The following is a 15,451-nucleotide window of genomic DNA, read 5'->3' as shown; positions in this document are numbered from 1 at the left end:
GTTTATGCGTATACGTAATTGGGAGGTTTGTTCCCGCTCTGAGTAGTGCTCCTCCCGTTGGTCGCCTTACTCGGCGCGAGTGTTGTAACGATCAGAGTATTTGTGATCACGTACGGGACAGGGTTTTCTTTTCTTTCCTCCTATCTGTCTCCGTAGCTCTCAGGTTTCGTCTTTTGACCGGGTGTTTGCAATTCCGCTGTGACTAACCTGACGCGGTATACGGGCTGACGTACGTGTATCTAGTAACGATCGGAGCAGTATTTTAAACTTCCTCCTCGGAGTTCAGATCATTGGCGAGTTCATGGTACGTGCTCAAAGATTGTAATCTTTGGCTACCCAAAATCACAACATAGACCCTGTGAAGCGAGAAGATTTCATTAAATTCGGGGGATTGTTTCCGCTTTACAGCCACGGACAGAGTTCGCTGCACCGTTCTGTAAATATATTGGTCAATCGCAGGGATATTTTTCTTAACCGCAATACACACACACACACACACACACACACACACACACACACACACACACACACACACACACGCACAAAGAAGCAGTTCCAGGTCGTGACACACCAGCGCTGACTTGGGATTGTCAGTATTCGTGACCAACACGTAGCTGAACTAGTTCATCTTTCAAAGTTGTTTCTACCATTCAACTTTCCAAATTTTCACATTGTTGCTTCTTTTAGTAGTTAAGACGTCATCGTAATGGTGGGCCATACTATTTGAATCACTCTACCAATTCCGCCTAAAACTGAAAACATAATATGTTCTACAGAATGTGTGAAATAAAATAGTTACTCGCTTTCGTAATAAAAGGGTAGTTCCTTGCGTTAGGTGGAAGCGCCTAATTCGGCCTCTTACGTCGTTTTCATTGAATTAGGAGGAGGAATACTTTATTATGCCTGTATATGGGTCTCTGTGTGGTTCCCTTAGTCCAGGGCCCCAACGCTGTCGTTGGAGTGCGAAGACTTTGAGCCTGCACTTGCCAGGACCAGTGAACAGATGAAAGCAGGTGTCACTCAAGTATAAGGTTGTCGCATATATCATTTAACCCCGTCAAGCGAATGACCTTTATGTCTTCCCCAATGGCCCTTTGTGGGAACTTCCTCGAGCATCGACCAAATGGAACCTCCTAACCGACGACAGCCGAAGCTCTACTGACCCACACCGCACAAAACGCCGCAGCGGCATCCAAAACGCCACGCCATGCGTGTCCACCGAACGCTATTCTTCGCCGTCGTACGTACACCCCGCGCTACAGCGAAACACGGGTCTATGACGAATGCGAGGCCTGCATCCATTCGGGCACCCGCTACAATGCGACTGGGAGAACCGCAACGACCGTTTCTGCCATGTCGATGACTCGAATATGGTGCATGCGAAGGAGCTGCACTTCCTGGACGTTTTTTTACGACTCTCCGACGGCCGCCTTTGGATCCAGAAAAATCGAGACGCTGCTACAGAGACGAAGGGGCGGGCAGCGTCCGCCATGGAGAGAGACGGTCGTGCCACGGGACCGATGGTCGTGCGCGATACACGCCGCGCGCCCCAACGTCGTGTCCCGATGCTGCCGGTGAACGAAATGTTCGACACGCAGCGTTGATTGTCCTCGCTTCGGGTCCAACGGCGTGAGACCATTATCGTTCGGTGGTCGTGTGTGGAATGCAGTTAATGTCGTTTTGCTGCAGCGATTGGCCGCCGTTTGCGATGAGTGCGGCAGAAACCGTTGCTCGCTTTTTTGTTCCTTCTTCCCTGGGCTGATGTGTCTTCGCATCCGGTTTCTAAGAAGGGGGCGCCCCGTTAGAGTTTTGTTCTTGCGACGAGATGTAATTTTTTTTTTTTTTGTCCTCATTGTTTCGTTTGGGAGCCGAATAAAGGAGCGTTGGAAGACGGTGGTGGGAGGAGGGAAGAGGCGTCGTCATTTCGGGTCCCCCGCGTAACGGATTTATGTCGGACTTTCAACCGAGATTGCTTCATTTCGGAAAGGGTCCTTAGAGAATTGGAGCGGCTACCTTCTTTTTATGGCTGCGCCGTTCGTTATCTAACAATACGAAGAGCATTTGCGTCGATCTCGAGAATGTCTCTCTTCTCTCTGTATATATATATATTTTTTTTTTCACTCCTCGTTTTATATTAAGGGTCCCTCGAGCGATTGTCTTCTTCATGAAGTTTCTTTATCGACCTTTTATTTGTCGCTCCAGTTCATCTAAACTTTATGTGCGCGAGAAATCATGAGATATAATATTTATTCCGTAGTAAATTCATTTTGGATGCTGCAGTCCTTTAAATCTGAAGTCACTCCGCAGTGCGCACGTACGTCATACGAAAACCGAAGTGCTCTCTTTCTGACGCGGTTGAAAGAATTGAATTATGTGCGATCACGGGTCGAGCATGTTCGTAACATGTGTGCAGAGAGTTTTTTTGTGTACGATATGTTGAAGACTTTTAGGGGACCGTTTTGGCAGATCCCATATGGTACGATCGGCAATCCGGTCCGCACTGCGCATGTGCGAATCTTATGCTGTAGCGCATGCGCAGTTCGCACCGGAGGGCTCATCGTGATCGTCCCCTAACACTCTCTGTTAGCAGTGCGGCCGCAGCATAACGGTCTCTCCACTTGGAAGAGAATTCTGATTCGCCACCGCTTCGCCTCGGGCAGTCTGACCATCTGTCTCTGGAGGCTACGGGACGGGCCACGGCGTGCACTAATGTTTGTTTTCCGAGTAGACGGAGGAGAGAGAAATCGGGAGGTTGTATGCCTGAGGTGAGGGGTGCGGGGAACCACGGGGGGGTCGCGTGATGTCCACTCTTCTTCGACACCCACCGACCGACATCACCGCTCTGAAATGAGTTTCTCCCCCTCAACGTGCCATCCCCGTAGCTCCACCAACCCCACAGAAACACATACACGCACGCGCGCACACACACCATAAGGCTCAAACAAGCGCAGACCGCGGCGCGCGTATTACCCGAAAAACAGCGTTGGGTCGCTCCGCTCCTCCTGGTATTTATTTACCCCCACAAGACCAACCTGATGGTTGTGACCGCCACAACCGCCGCTTCAGAGCCTCTTGCCGCCAATCGTGACCTCCCTCTTTCCTCCGCCTCAATTTTCATTCTGGTCTTTTTTTACATTTACTTCTCGCTTTTTTGGTCTTTAAAACGTTTTTCCGGCAACTAAGAAAGAAAACATAACCCGTCTTTTGTGAGAACCCTGTCTCCTGGTCGGTCAGCCCCGAGGGTCAGCCAGGTGCACGGAGACATTAGAACCATTCCCCCTTCCCCTGTTCCCCCACCCGTGTGACGTGCGTGCGTATGTGCATGCGTGTGCACACGCGTGTGTTCCGTGTGCGTGCGCGGAAAGGGAGTTCTTGTCCTCCTTCCAGACATCAGCACGAGGGTTCAACACCGGCGGGACCGCCGCTGTGTTCCTTTCCACGCCCAGAAACCCATTGAGCTGCGGTAATTCCGCTTCATCGCCCGTCGAAGGACCCGTACGACGGCGGGCCCGTCCTGTTTACCTTGGTGTCGGTTTTCGCACCGCTTTTACGCCTCCATTTCCTCTCTGGAATGGGGCTCTGCTGCCTGCGTGCGGACTTTTGTTTGATTTGTAGCCTCCTCCTCCCCCCCTTCCCTCTTTTTTTGAGCCTGTTGTGATTTTGGTGATGGTGTTGACTACATACTTTGCTTTCTTAGGTGGGTTTGTGTGACTGGCGATGTAGGATGTGGCCAGTCTGTCCAAATTGAATTTGATGGGCGGCACTCGTCGCTTATTGTGTGTGCCCGCAATCGCTGCAAATACCAAAAAGCAAGAAAAGAAAAGAAAAAAGAAAAGATTAGAAACAACGTAACAGTGTGTGTGTGTGTAATGCTAGATTGACGCGGTGAATGAAAACACATAAACGGGAGCAGCGTTTGAAATCTGTCAGTGGTTACTCTCAGAAATCGTCCCTTCATCAGAAATGATACAGGCGTCTTTCATTCATTGTCGACAAAAAATTTACTGAAAAAAGAAGTGAGAGAGAGAGAGGGAGAGATCGCGAATCCGGTGGAGAGACTTGTGCGTTATGAAAAGAAGGTTCAAAATATCGTGCCACCAAGGAGTCTCAACAAACAGTAATTGACCGTGATACTGATCTGTCCGGAATCGTATAATCATTTCGGAGAGCTTTGCAGTGAAAATTCCGACAGTCTAGCAATCCGAAAGTAGAATTTGGTAACCTAAGAGTCCAACGTCGTAGCTGCCATTGTCTGGACCGGCTTGTTAGAACAGCGTCTCAGCTAAGACTGGGTGAGAGAAAGCACTGCAAAGGCTGGGGTGGACGAGTGTCTTGAGACGCGGTTCGAGTCCCGCTCAGCTCGTGCGCTGGTGTTCGCAGTGCTTCCTTTCACCCAGTCTCAGCTGAGACGCTGTTTCTATGAAGCCGGTCCAGATACTTTACCCCGAGACTCTTAAAAAAACATAACGCAAAATGGTCAAGTTTTTGTTGAGAAAGTCGGAAAAATTAAGCAACCTGGAAACTGGCGCAAGCGAACCACTAAACAGCGAATAAATCGTGTTTGTTTCAGCTTGCGTGAACTGATTACATTGGAGCACGCACCCTTTCCCAATTAAGAACGTCGAGCGGGATTAACGCACTCTGCTCTCTGCAGATTTGTACGTAAGCATGGTGCTGCAACTAGGACTAGGTTTGATCGATTAACTTACCGATGAATGAATTAATGCTCGAGTCGCGATTAATTTTTTTTCAATCGAAATCAAATATACTAGACGCCTTCACCACGCAGATGTGGACGAGAAGATTTGTATGGACTGTAAACTTTGGGTTAAATCTTTTACAGTTCGCTCAAGATGGAAATTGTATGTTACACCGTTTATCACAAGTTCAGCAATAAAGGAAAAAAATTTGTTGAATTAAATATATATATATATATATATATATATATATATATATATATATTGTGGTCCTCCTTGGGGCCACTGCCTTTGGGAGTACCACGTTCGCGGCGAGACGCTCTACCGGGAAGCGGGTTCGTACTCGCGTGGCATGCTGCTCGTTGAGCGCAAACAGACACCAGTCACGTTGGTAACGGTGATAAACTGTTTATTTACAATGAAACAAAATAACAACAACACAGCGGCTATAAGCTGGTGAACGCCGTCGGTGTGGAGATCGCTCACGGCCGAACGGTCGTTCACAAATGTACAAAGGACGGGGTAAACGCTCACCGGTGCGCCGGAAGGTTCCCCGTTGTCGCCGCCGCCGAATCCCAGGAAGAAGAGACGCAGCGAGACTGCTGTCCGCTGGTTTTAAGATAACGGCGGGGGCGAAGTGGCCAATCAAGGAGCGACACGTCGATCTCCTTTGTGCGGGGGTTCGTTACGGAAATCGCCCCAAGGGGGGAGAGGAGGAAGCCACTCACAGTGGTAAGCAGCGCCACCTCTCGCTACGCCAGCGCGGCCGCCACGGCGCGCCAAAACGCTGACGCGACAGAATGTTGAGGGATCACAATCCCCACAATATATATATATATATATATATATATATATATATATATATATATATATATATATATATATATATATATATATAATGCATATAAATGAACAAGACCGATTAATCGGGCTAAAATTTTTAATCGGCGTCCAGCTTCGCAACTTCGCCATTATAATTATTTTGTGCACGACAGTTATAAGCTGTGCTGCTTCACAACACGCTTACACTGAATTTCTTTCCAGGGATCGTGTAACGATGTTGGGTCGGAATTTTTCTAACTTCACACAAGCACACTGTCACTCGTGTGGCACTTGAACGGAACTCAACTGACCAAGAAGCTTTTTTTTTTTTTTTTCAGCAAAGTTATACGTTTAGTAATGAATTATTTCTTTCTGTCTCTCCTTCGTAAAACTTAGTGACACTTGGGGAACCGCAATATTGATGTAGTCTTGGTGATGATAGTCGAATGCAGCTCAGGGATTGGACGCAGGTACTGCACAAGCACTCGGCTCTGACCCGTGACAACGAATACCTCCACGAACGTGAGGCAATGCTCGCTGCAATGACAGAAATAGCAAAAACCTGACATTTGCTAAAGCTCCGTACACTGCATGCATACTTTGGCGACCCCAGCGCGTGGCATGAGATATATTGCTAGAATGTAATCGGCAACAGATCCCGTGGTCGCTTGTTTGAGGCTCCAGCTGCCAGTCAAGGGGGATACTGATTGTTTCTGTCTAATTTTTGTCCATAACTACCACTGCGCGTAGAAACAAATTAACCTTTTTTTTTTTATTGCAAGCAAATCAATCTTTGCAAGGCCCATTTAATTGAACCTACAGAAGCAAGGCCGTTATTAAAAGCTCGAGACGCAATGAGACAAGCTACAATAGAAAAAAGAAATGTCAGTCAGAGAATGAAAACCATATTTGAAAATGGTGGCAGCTGGATCACCCAAAAAACTGCTTCCGAGACAAACTAAAGACAAACAAAAGAAAGTACCAAATCGGTGGCACTCTAAGATGGGTCTCCGACTGCAGCAGCCACGTGAGCCCGTATACGGAGAGGCTCAGTGCCGTCCAAGTAATTGGGTTTGGAGGTCCGTCACGTCCCGTCCACGCCGCCTGCTGCCGACCGGAGTCTCTCTCGGAACGAAGCCTCCACGATGATTGCCGTCGAAACGGACGTAATTCTAGGGCAAAGCCGTCGCCGCGTCTGTCTTCCATTTCCTCCGCTGCATGGTGTTTAGGCCCCGGCATCCGCTTCTTTCCTGTGTCCTTCCCAGGAACGCTGGCTTAGTAGGAATGGGGCTGTTGCAGCGCAGGGTGATCTTCTCTCGGAGTGCATCGATGGACTATATAGTCGGCTGGAGGAGGAGAGAAATCGAAGACGCTGTACTGCGCCATCGAGCAACATTTTCCTTACGAGAGAACGCAGCTTATGGTTCTGTCAGGTTCGCGAAACTTCGGTACTCATGGGACATAGCGGCAAAGTCAGTGATTGAGAAAGATTGCGCGGCGGCCAGCCGGGTTTTTTATGACGGTGTACGGTTCTTAGATTTGCTGATATGTACAAGTAAAAAAGGGTGCTCCGAGATTGGTGTTCTGTGATACGAATGTCGGGGTTGGTTTTATTCAAAACCAAGCTTCGTCGACGAAGACTTTTATTATTATTATTTTGATTCCATGGATTGTTTGACCTGCTCCGAGCTCGGGGCAGTTTGTAAACAGAAGGTTTAGTCAACCCTTTTGTGTTCTGGTTAAGGTTTGCATTTCCGGTGAAAAACCAACAGCTCTAGGATGTCCATATTTTTAAAGGCAATTCATCTCAGTGATAGGCCTGCTGCTCTGCTGCTATAGTCCTAGTTGCCAAAAATTTAAAACCGGAACGATTTGAGACGCATGTTATGTCTTCTACGACGATAAGCAGCAAAAGGGAGGCAGGGTCGAATGTCGTCCACGAAAATTTACTGCGCTTCCAGACGTGAATCGGCTCCAATGCAGCGGGAGCCGCGCCAAGCGTCGACGTCGTAAATTTATGTTTACGACGAGTTATACGTGCTCTCATTTTCTGCGCGTATATGGATGTATGTTTTTGTGTAAGCGTGTTCTCTGTCGTATGTGTAGACAAGCAGAGGCTTACGATTCGAAACCCGGCGTCAAGCAGCGTTCCCGAATCCCATCAAATACGAGTTAACGGTCTTCGCCGAAAAACCCGACGCGAATTTCCTAGCACGTGCTCCTGCGTTCCGAGCGTTTAATTCTTTCCTTTCTCGGATTACTCCAGCTCTCGTCGACGAGATTTCTGATGTTTGCTCAATTTAATCAATTTTATGCCAGCGTTTACATCGACGGTAATGTACGACTACGCTTTCTGTTCCTTCGTGCGTGCGTGCGTGAGACCAATAGTATAAAGAAATAAACCACCATCGGTTTGCTTTTAATAGGTTGGATCACTTTTTCTTTTTAGTCCAGTTGTTTAATAATGAAACTAAACTCGATGCCATCGGAAGGCCCTTATTTTTAGTCGATTGATATTTTCACGCGTGAATTAACTCGCTTCATGCTGTATGCGTATATGGTAACATATACAGCGTTTCGCCGATTCATTGATCGATTGACTGAAAGTTGATCATGATGTTTAAAACCCGAGGCTGCGGTGAGGGAATAATTAGGAAACTTTGAAGTCGAAGAAAAAGGCACAGAAGACGTCCCAAACGCCCAGCTAAATCCGTTTATTTTCTTTCGCTCCTTATATACCTCACCACAGTCTCGGTGTTTAAGCATTATGACTGACTATCACAAGTTCGCCTGCACTCTCGCTGTCTTTTGATCGAAAGTGCCTTTTCAGGTTTTCTATATACGTCTTCTTCGGATGTGAACATCTTCTTCAAGATGTTCACATCGAATTCTAGACCACACCATTTCGCTGAAAGACGTTTTTCAAAGATGTCCAAACAAACTGTGGTAACATGAAACTGTAATACCCTGTAAAAGGCAACTATAAACTTGTCCCTTCTATATATTCGTCAGTGATATGTTTTGCCGCCGACTCCGGTTTGCAAACTAACATGCAAAAAGCCGCTGTGGTAAAGCATCACGCATAGATACAAAACTAGCTTTTGCTACTTACTGTTCTAATTTTGCCCCTCCCTCCCTTTTTTTCCCCCAAAAAATAAAAAAAAAATAAAAAGAAGAAATATGAGAAAGCATTGCGATTGGTATTGCAACAGCATTTTTTTTCCCTTTGATTATTGGTCTTGGTGGCATCTTAGCAAAGTGTTTGCTCACGTATTCTCAGTCTGTGGTGGTCTGGCTTCCCGACGGATGTCTATCAGACAGCAATCAGATAGCACCCTGGTATCTAAGCACCATGCGTCTGGGATCCCGATTGAACGTCTAAGATACCCAGGCGATCCAACGTTCTCGACTCCCTTATCTTGTGTGGGGTTTGCACGTAATACCCCAATTTTTTCAAATTTTAATCATCCTCCTTTCTCAACGGAGAGCAGCGCAGAATAACCGCGCTGACTTCCTGCGCAGTTCCCGCGGTGTCTCGAACGGGTCCCCATATCTGCGAACTCGGGCAAGTCATTCTGGCAACTTCGAACGCCCATCTCGCGACGACCCCGATGAACCTTCCGGGGCAGGGCGCACGTATAGACCGAGCCGGCGGGCCTTACGTGTCTTTACGACGGCCGCGACCGATGAACACCCGGAAGACATTACCCGTTCGCGCATCAGCGCCTCGATGCCGCCGCACGCCTATCCACACTCACATCGAATATCCCTTGTCCGCGCAAACACTTCCTCCAAGACAACGGGCAAGAGCAATAAGGAAAAGAAGAGGAGGCGAACCGATCGGCGACGTTATCCGCAGTCGAAGACACCACCCGGCTTTTGTCTTAGCAGTCCAACACACACCGCCTGTACTCAGTTCACCCCCCGCGCTCACAGTGTGGTGAAGGCTATACGTGCCCGTTGGACCAATCATATGTCTATCTTTTGCCACGTGATCACGGTCCTTCCCCCCCACGGCAGAGAGAGCGGGCCCAGGTGATGAAAGGAAGGCGGTTGAATGGCCCAGCGAGCACGTTGCCTTCATCTTACTGTCAGCTTAGTGAGTCAGCAGAATATAGGCACGCACTTGACGACGGCGTCGCGGCCGCTTTGAGGGCTTTCCAAAGGTCATTACCGCCTTCCATTTGTTCGCCATTAACCTCGACCTTCGACGCGGTTTTCGCGGGTGCGGACTTGTCGGCGCTGGTTTATTTCCTTCGTTGCACACGGGCTGTCTCGCATCGTTTGAGCTGGAAGTCGGGGTGAGTAAGCTGAAGCCTAGGAGCAAGTTACCGAAATGCGGTGAACAACAGTTAAACAATGAAAAGAGCGAGGGAGCAAGAGAGCAATCTACATCAAAATTAAATTAGACTTTTTTTCTTTTTAATAATGTTGTAACAAGTTATGAGTAACTCGGTAACTTGCAAATGCTCTTATATGTTGGTGCCTCACGCTCTCACTTGAAAGTGCATTGCAATGATTACATATGCGATACCCAAGGTTACTTCGAAGTTGGCAGTTATTAGGATAAGATATTTATTTTATCGTTTAATTGAAGATTTGAAAAAAAAAATAATATTGCGGCTGGACAAGGATAAAAATTTGCAAGGCGCAACGTTTTCAATAATACAACATTTAACATATACAAACTTCGAGAACGCGTAAATGAGAGCCAGTTTTCTCAAAACGCGTAAAACTGTACTGCAGTTCTAGTGGCACGTCCTCGGAGTGAAAACAGGCAGGATAGAGCATAAGCTCAACACGCATGGAGACGCTGCTCAGATCCGTACTCATTTCGCCTTTCAAAATTATCATCAAGCAACATTGGCGGTTGAAATCTATTTTTTACGCTAGGAGGCGCAAGCTACCTGCCGTTACAAAAAGTATAGCCATTGACATCCATCCATCCGTCCATTTTACTACGAAGTGTGTGATTGGACCCGAGCCTTCGCCGAACGCCGACGCAGTGCCCGTTCTCGACACGAGCTATACGCCGAGTTCGCGCCGGACGCTGTCTCAGAGTTCGTGTCTATATACTTACATGCTCAGAGTGCAGATCCCAGCAAGGACCGACTCTCATTACTTGCGCCGCTGATATTAGAGGGCATGCAGTTTTGAAAAGGGTATATTGGGCAGTTGATTGTCTTTCTTGATCAAACATTGCAATGAATCGAGTCGCTTCATACGTGCAATGTGAGGCTTCTCATAAAACAGCTATTCGTCCCACTTGTACGCAGGCATTACAACCGTCTGGGCCCTTTCTTACTTTTCACTCGCATTTTGTGTCTCCCAGAGACGACTGAAACGTTCGCTAAAGCATCCCACTTGAAAACGAGTTTTACCACTTGAAATTGATATCGCATGTCAGCTGCATCTAAGCAACCAAATTATAAAGAAGACTAAAATTAAAACGCTCATTAGCGGGAGCCTCGTTATACTGCCATTCCAGTCATGTCCAATCTTTGGCTTCATCGACGCACTTTACGTACAAATACCGAGCCATCTATTATAGGAGTTCGGGATCCGCCGAACCGGCTGCAGCTTTCCAAAAATCTCTTGGCCATGACAGGAAACTTGTGACCCGCGATGAACCCCCGGGCGACGTTAAGGGCCCACTCGCTCGTCGCTTCACTTCACAACAAGACACGCTTGCCTTGCTGGACCGAGCAAAGCAACAGACACACACACAAAAAAAAAAGGGGGGGGGGGGGCGGTAGGCTACACTGACATCAGAACACTGTCAAGGGGATTGCTCGAAGTTTTTATTATTTTGTTATTTTTGTGTTAGCTCCCTCATTTGTGTATTTAACTAATCCTTTTTTTTGACGTTCCTTCTTTTTACGCTCCGGGCAGTCGGCGCCACCAGGACACCGAAGGAACGAGGGAGGGTGGAAGAGACACTATCTCTGTTTGCCTGTCGCATTTAACGTGTTTAATCTTCATTTTGGGACCGGCCGCCCTCTCTACGTGGCTTGTAGTTCGCCCCCCTTTATTTTTTCTGTTTTTTGTACGGTTGGCGGTGGTCCTTATCGGCATAGTGGGGCTCGGGGGCGGTAAGGAAAGATGGCCCTATCGTAGGTTTTCTGATTAAATGAAGTGACTCACGTGGAGCTGCATGATGGAGCGTGTGCCTGCGTGGGATGAACGGGGCGCGCTGGTTAGGGCTTCCCTTTTCTGTTTGTTTTGCTTGTTGTGTTTTTGTTTTACGTTAGTGGTGGAAGAAAGTGTGCGTGCGCGGGCGTTTTTTTTTGTTTTTGTTTTTTCTTTAGTTGCGTGTATATATGGCGAGTCATTTGCTGGTGTCGAGCTTAAATAGGAAGTAATTAATTTTCCCGTTTTTTTTTTTTCCCCTCCCGCGAGCTCGAGCGAGCTTGTCTCGTTCTGCAAAAGCACCCGTGTACATGCGCGTCAGACTGACGGTGGTAAAAGAGCCTATTTAGTTGAGAAATGAGCAGGCTCGCTTCTTGTTTTATCATTTTTAATCTTGTGTAGTCCTCTAAGCACCCGTCTCATGGTGGCTTCCTCGCATTTACTGCTATTATGATTTCTTTTTCCTGCGGGGTGAATTTTTACGAATAATGTCGACGTGTAATACCCACTGAGGAAAACCCATTTGTCAGTGCGCACCTTTTCTTTGTGTCTAAATACATTTATTCTTCTTGTATACCCGATTTTCTGAAAAATAGGTATATAGCGCAGAGGGGCTGGCAACATTATTATACTTTCCTTTCTAATCGCACTTTTTGTTTTTTTTTTTTGCTGATAGCAAGGAAGTGCGTCAAATGAGCGCCATTTGTTCGAGTGTGAAAATCTCCACCATTGAGCATAAATTTATGATTTTGGAAACGCCGCAGTTTGAATTCCTTGACTGAATTGTATCTTCCCGGCAATCTCCCTGAGCCAGAAATCATGCAACCAAAGACTGGTTTTGTTAATTATTCAATAAGCAACGCTGAAAAAAAACAGAAAAAAAGTGATAATAACGCTTTTGATATACAGGGTGAACGACTGACAATAAGTTTTAAATAATTAAAGGGCACCAAATGAAAAATATGCCCTCGGAATAACGGTATCGACCGAGGTGGACGTCATGTACGAGCGTAAAGGTTGAACACTCTTGCGACCGAGTAAAGGTTGAACTCCATGGAGCGAATTATGCGACGAATAACTGACGAACGCCGCCCGACGGCACGCTCGCTTTGCGCGAGACGTTGCAGCTAGAGCCACTAAATGAGCTGCGCTTAGAGTATCGGCGCTCCGTTCCCCGGCATTGTTGTGGGCGCCGCCATTTTGGCTCGTATGCAGAGCAGACGCAACTGCCGATCGTCACGATTCAAAAGTGCGACTTCCTCAGCATTAGATTCGGTTGTGGAAAGGTCACGCAATATTGCTTTGCTCTGTCACGAACTATTTAAACATTCGTGGAGGGCGGAAAGGCGTTTCCTGTGAATTCAGATAAAGCTTCAGATAACTGGCAACCATGATTTTACGACACAAAATGGCCAAGTGTCGTTACTCTGAAGCGTAGCTTATTTAGTGGCACTAGTTGCAGCCAGAGTGCTGATGCCACGCGCAGAGCAAAAGCTGCCGGGCAAAATTCGTCGATTTTTTTTTTCAGCATATCTGTCCCATGGAGTTCAGCCGGCTGAACTCCATGGGACGAATATGCTTCTTAAGATGACAACGACTTTAGGAAGCGACGGGATAGGCGCACTAGGAAAAAAAGATTCTGAACAAAATCCTGCCCTTCGAAAACAGTCCTGCAAATTTGCCGCCCACAGTGATGTGATTCCTGCACTCCGTGCGCCAAACTACAACCCGCTACATTACACAAAATTGCGGTAATTTGCGCCAACACCGCGGCAAAACTCTTTTTGTTTGATCAAAACAGAGTCTTATATGGTTGAGTTTACACTGCCAGATTGTTAGAGTGAGCATGCACAAATTTTCGACATTATTTTTATATATATATTGCTTTTAATAACGTGTGATTCGGTCGTGTCGAACATGACGTAGTACTCGGAAGTTTCGGGATATATCTCATTGCTTGTGGTCTGTTCGGGAGGTTTAATTAGCAACGCGTTGAGTGCGCCTCTCACCGCTAATAAAGTAAGGTATGCAGGGGTAAAATTACACGCGGGGCAAAATGCGACAGTTTGTGTTAGAGCCATCCAGCTTCTAGACAAGCCATCGAGGTACGTTTAAACTTCACATAGAGGTGCCGTAACCTGTACAGTTCGCATGTCTAAAATGTGAGAGCTATCGGCAAGAGTGTTCCCGAGAAAATAAATGAGAAGTTGTGGTTGACGTGTTTATCCCCGGCTAAAAAGGCGCAAAATTGAGCGCGAGGTTTCTCTTCGAGGCGTGCAACCGCGGATGGCATCAACTATTCTGCCAAAGTAAGCTTTAATTTCATTGCTACGCTTTATGAGATCCATGCAGAGCAGATGTGAGCGATCTGTGGTTGAGTTTTTTTAACGAAATAATTATTTGCATTACGGTATACGCGCGGGGCAGAACGCGACAATGTGGCATTCTATGACGCGCATGTCCACAACACACGAGTCTCTTGGTTGCTCTTGAGCTATATTCTTTTACTCCCGGTGTCTAGAATGGCCCGAACGTATAAAAGAAAAACAGCAAGGGTTACAGAGCGCGAAGGTTGCACGAACAAAGCTCTTGAAAGTGTCAAGCAACAGCGCGTTCCCTTCGCACTGCTGGCACACTTTTTGGTGTACCGAAGGACGCCCTTCAAAGGCGAGCCAAACGGTTCGGGGAATGTGAAGCTGCTCTAAAAATAACGGCTGTACTACAGAAGGAACGTTCATTCCGATATTTCAAGTTTTAAGAACATTTCGTCTGTACCTAACGTAGAAGAGAAAAAGAGAATACGCAGGTCGGAGAGCAGCACTGCTGTAGCGGCCTCTGCCCACAAGGCAAAGCTGTTGGCGAAAGCAACCAAGAACCGGCACTGCACCCCCACCCCCCAGAAAAAAAAAGGAAAAGAAAAGAAAAAGTGAAATCCAGGTGGGAGATCACTAGTGATCCAACGAAGATGCTCGCAGCTTCCGAGCGTTCTGGAGACAGTACGATGCACACCGCAAGAGACTGGCAGTGCCTCGTATCTAAAGATATTTGGAACCAAGCAGCCCCGCATTCAGTATGAATCGAGTGCATGGAATGCAAGGAGTGGGCTCATGAAGAGTGCGTTGGAGCTCACACAGTGCGTTTCAAGTGTTTTTATTGCGAAAAATTAACGCATATCAGGTTTTTTTTTTTAAGTGTGTCTCATTGTATCCCACTACGTTGTGTCATTTTTGCCCCACAGGGCAGGGCAAAATGAGTTTCGAATATTGTAGTTTTGTTTAATGTTTCGCTTGCTCCAGTAAAGTAAAATTTACTGGGCATACGGTCAAGATATCTCGGAATATCTCCATGCCCTGTTTCTTTTTAAATAACGAAACATTTTTTTTTTATTGCAATAAATTTTATTTTGTCTCATTTCGCCCCACCTCACCTTATGCCGAGAAGCTGCACCCGTGGAGCAAAATTTGCACTGCGTTTTTTTGTATGCGGCTTCGCCAAAGCGCAGCATTGTGTTGAAGGGGAGAACGTTCTTCCAGGGTGGAAAAATACACAAGCAAAAATCGTGTATTTAAAAAAAAGAAAAAAAAAAAAGTGGGTGATTATCGAATGACAACATATATGTGGCAGTAAAATCTCTACAACAAAATGGTGGTTAGTGTATATGATAGACTGCAAAATTCTCACAAGTTGCACGCATCATCTGTAAAGGTCGTGTTTTTGTATTCGAGGTTTAAGGAAGGGTACTTTGATCTCGCATATTGGGAAGGGGTTGATAAGTCACTGTGCTTAAATATAGCAGTTTTTTT

This window comes from Ixodes scapularis, unplaced genomic scaffold (assembly GCF_016920785.2).
Source record: "Ixodes scapularis isolate PalLabHiFi unplaced genomic scaffold, ASM1692078v2 PGA_scaffold2__306_contigs__length_199485367, whole genome shotgun sequence".
Taxonomy (NCBI): Eukaryota; Metazoa; Arthropoda; class Arachnida; order Ixodida; family Ixodidae; genus Ixodes; species Ixodes scapularis.
Note: the sequence above shows the minus strand (reverse complement) of the source record.